Raw genomic sequence first — 4,882 nt, 5'->3', positions numbered from 1 at the left:
ATGGATGGAACTGGAGAGCATTATGCTAAGTGAAATAAGCCAGTCAGAGAAAGACAAATATCACATGATCTCACTCATTTGTGGAATATAGAGAACAACATCGACTGTTGAACAAAAACAGGTCCAGAGACAGAGAAGCATTGATCAGACTGTCAAACCTCAGAGAGAAGGCAGGGGAGATGTAGATATCAACCAAAGGGCTTGTATGCATGCATATAAGCGTAATCAATGGACACAGACACAAGAGGGGTGAGGGCATGTGCTGAGGGGGTTGCCAATGGGGGGGAAAGGAGACATATGTAATATCTTAATCAACAAAGAATAAAAATTTTAAAAAGACTATCTTGTGTATTTGAAAGTTGATAAGAGAGTTCTCACCACAAAACAAAACAAAAATGAAACTATGTGAGTTGATGGGTGCATTAGCTACCTACATGATAATCATTTCATATATGTACATATATCAAATCATCATGTGTGCACCTTAAGCTTACACGCTGTTAAATGTTAACTACATCTCAATAAAATTGGGGGGAGGGAATCAGTTTTTCATCAAGTTACCTGTTCTAAGTCTTTATTTTGCATTCAACTATTTCAGAGCAGATGGAAATAACTGTTTTCTTTGACATCCATATTTCTTCAAATTTACATGTTAGATTCGATTATGTGAATGTAGTATCGAGTAGAGCTGGCATGGACTAGTCTGAGAGAGAATATGACAGCCTGTGGGAAGGCCTGCCCCTCAACTGCTGGATGTGTCCCTGGGTAGTTCCATGAACATTTCCAGCCATGCCTGAACAGTATGCCACGGACACCTGTCAGCTCACAGAGTGGACAGAGTGGGCCAGCTGGAGAGATGGTTAAATGGAGATCTGCCAAGCAAACTTCTACTCTACCTTTCGATGCTAGAGTGTCCTGGCCTCAGAGAAGGTAAGTAATTCACTCAGTCAAATAACCGTGAGTCTCTTCTATTCCAAATCCACACTCTCTCCATGGGGGACCCTAAAAGAGTTTGAGGGATCACTGAATGAACCACAAGCCTTACCCCGTGAAGGGCCCCAGCACTGGGGAGGGGGGAGCTGAGTGATCTCCAAGGCCCCTCCAACTCTGAACCTGTGAGAATCTCTACTTCACTGGGGCTCTGTGTTTGTCTGGGACTAGAAAGTTGTACTGTATTTTACGCAGCCCATCAACATGTCCCCGCAACTGCATGTGTTAGAAGATAGGAGATTAAGACATCAAAGTCTAGACCTCAAGCTAAAGGTAAAAAGTCATTTTTGAGACAATAGTGGAGAAATTTGAGTATGGACCAGGAATTAGATAATACCTAGAAGTTTATTATTAACATGTAATAATAGCATAGAAATTAAGAAGAAAATGCTTCGTATTGGGGAGAAATGACCAGATGCTTGGATTTTGCTTGAAAATATCTTATGGAAGACAAACCCAAAAAAAGTGTGAGTAGGTGAAACAACTATAGCGAAACTGTAATTAATACCAAATCTAGGGAATAAGGACTCATAATGCTATTCTCTTTACTTTTTATACATACACTTTTTCATAATAAAAATAATTTAAAAATCTAAAGCTGAGATCTTGTGGTTATGAGGTGAGGCCCACCACCCTCATCAGTGGTAAAGCCTGGATTGGAGGAAGAACGGGCCTCACCAGACGTGTAAGTCGCTTCCTGCCCCCACAAGGCCCTACAGCAGCTTGAGGAAACGAATGCAGACAGATCTCAGTTGCTTAAAGGAGTAGATTCCAAGGCATTGCTTCACACACGGTTATCACTTCCACAATCACAGTTTCTCACTGCAAGGAACCAAAAAAAAAAAAAAGCATTCCCAGACAGTGGACTGCGCCCCCAAGCGTTCTCCTGGGAGCATGTTACACATGCGAACTCCAGGGATCCAACCAGAACCACAGAGCAGACTGAGCCGTGGCAGCGCCCCCGGGGGTCTGGATGTTTAATTGATTTACCCAATGAAACTAGGGCAGCCCTGAACTGGGGCCCCTGGATCCTCCAAAGTGGATCAGTATCCCAGTTTCACCGAAGAGGAATTTGGCCTAGAAGGGTCCTGTCACCTGCCCAAGGTCATCTCCCCTGCGACTTCCCCTCATTTTTCACAACCTCGCCCTCTGCGAGTCTTTTGTGGAAGATGTTGCCCGCCTGAGAGACCCCTCAGAAAGAAAAGGCCCTGGGGGCTCCAGCTGGCCGGTGGAAGAAAAAAAGCCAGTCATTATCTTCGGTTCTGGAGGGCCGGAACCTTCCCCAGCACCCTTGCCTGGTTGATGCAACCTCCCTTTTTGCTTCCCCGCCCTATGTCCCCGCTAAGCTCTCTGATTCCGTCTTTATAACAATGACCCCTTGCCGCAGCTAAGGAGCTCTCAGCAGGAGATGTTCTAATAGGGAAGACAGGGAGGAGCCAGAGGATATCCGTTACAGCCGTTATTTTCTACTCAGGATCCTATTTGGCGTTGTAACTTGAAGACCATATTGAACCTAGAGGGAGGGGCCCTGAAATCCGCAGTGGGAAATTCATTAAAACCAAGCCCATGGTTACTTGGGCCGATCAAAGGGAAACACTGCCACCACGTGGCTGCTCTCGGTCATCACAGCTCTGCTTTCACCGGGTTAAACACAGAGGGCAGGATGAGCAGCAGGTGTGCATGGCTCTTGCCTTCTTAAAACTATGCTATTTGTATTCATGGAAGTACATGCACCTGATACAAAGCTCATACGTTCCAAATGCTCCGCAATGGAACGTTAATCTCCTCACCCTTGGCCCCAGAGATATTACTGAGGATTTCTTGCTTAGCCTGCGGAGAGACTCTAAGCAAGCATGCCAGCACACGCGCGCGGGCGCACACACACACACACAAACACACACATATATATACACACACACACAGAGACACACACACACACTCCTTCAGCGCCAATGCCGGCATGCTTGCCTGTGCGTTCACTGCTATATCCATGGTGCATTGAAGACACTCTAAATAACCATGAGCCTTGTCTATGCCTTGGTTTCTTCACCTCCTTATATCTCATGCACAGTCAATTGCTAAAATCCCATCTCTCACAGAGAGAGCAGGAGAAACCAGCAGATAATAGAGAAAAGGCATGATTTTAACCAAATGCCCATCCCAGCCCCCACAAAATCAACTCAGATCACCCATCGTGAAACAACTCTTAGAAACGCCCTACCCCAACTTTGTCATCTTACAGATGAGAAATCAGAGAGACGGAGAGGACTTCCCAAAGTCACACAGCGGTTGCCTTCTGGGCTCCTGTGGATCCAACCAAAGGCTTAGTTGGGGGTCTCTACATGGTCTTCAGCCATGCCCTCCGTCTCACCAGCATCGCCCCCTATTCCCATATGCTCGGTACTGACCTTCCTCCCACAGTTTTCCGGAAATCGGGCTGATTCCTCGACATCCAAGGCCTGCTGCTGGATGCTGCAGTCTTGAGGCCTTCCTGGTCTTCAGCAGCCCTGAGCACCAGCCCGTGCGGTGAGCCGGGCCAAATGAGCCTCAGCTGCTCTAACAGTCCAGGTGACCCTGCAGCGTGAGAAATTTAGGCAGGTGGACACAAAGAAGACCTTTTAATGGGCAAAATCGTTACAGTCCTGAACTGGGTGGCCCAGGAAACTAACAGAACCTCCTCTGAAGATCTTTACAATTGATTTAAGTTACAAAAGAATGCTGTGTATGATAATGAATCTGTAGTGCCACAAAACATGAGGGAAAACACATAATAAGAGAGCCCGAGGACTGCTTTGTCTTTGAAACTCTCTTTCCAACATGCACTGATTGTGTGCATTTTCCTGTGCATATTTTATCAACTCATATAAATGTGCATGTGTTACACACCTATTTGGGTGAACTATATGTGCCGTACTTCACACTGGCTTTTACCACAACACTAACTCAAAGTTATCAGACAAAATATTTACATTTCTATTTCATGAAGAAAGGAACCCAAATATTAGTAGGGTTTTTTTTTTTCTTAATTGATAGTTTCATAAGTAATTGGGTGCATTGCATTGCACATTTTGACTTTTTGGCTTGTTATATAACGGATCATTTTTTAAATCAATCAAAGAATTATCCATTTTTTATTATGTGAAAATGGAAGTAATGCTAGTTGGCAGCATTTGATTTTAAGGAATCTCAAACGATTGTGTTTTAGAAAAATGGAAAAGCCCAAGCATGTACAATGAAGAAATATAGGACTGTGGGGTGTTAGAGCTGGTATCTGAGATGTGAAACCCCAGCGTAACATTTGTAAGATGGGGAAACTGAGGCCCGGGTTGCTGAAGTGACTTGCTCAGGGCTCCTCCTTCGTGTCTCACAGCGTCTCTGGGTTCTCAATCTCTCTCAGCATCTCCCCGGCTTGAAATCCCAGAGCATCATCTACTCCCTCTAAGCCTCTGTTCCCATCAGTAGTAAATGAGGAGTTTAGACAAGAGGATTATCTATGATGCAATAATATCCAAAAGCAAACCCCCTATCCTCATACAACGAAACATTAAATACGCATGAATCTGCGTACACATATCAGCAACATCACCTGTAAAACAGAAACCAGCCACAGCCCCGCAGCATTCGTTTTCAGCAGGGACCCTCCCATCCCACACGCCCTGTTTCCCATCAACACGCTGCAGTTATAACGCAATTTCCTCCACAGCTGTGCCTGGCCCACCCTCCTTCCCACCAAGACCAGGTTAGGGCTAAGGGGCGTGCTTCTCCGTAGTGGGTTGGGTCATCCTTCCCAAGTAACTTGCTTCTGGAGATATTTCGGAAATACTTTCTGAAGCCCCTGATGTCAAGCAGAGAGACTAACCCATCATGTGGATCCCAGCTGCTCATCAGAGGG

The sequence above is a fragment of the Myotis davidii genome, unplaced genomic scaffold, assembly GCF_000327345.1.
Source record: "Myotis davidii unplaced genomic scaffold, ASM32734v1 scaffold556, whole genome shotgun sequence".
NCBI lineage: Eukaryota > Metazoa > Chordata > Mammalia > Chiroptera > Vespertilionidae > Myotis > Myotis davidii.
This window is presented reverse-complemented; position numbering follows the sequence as displayed.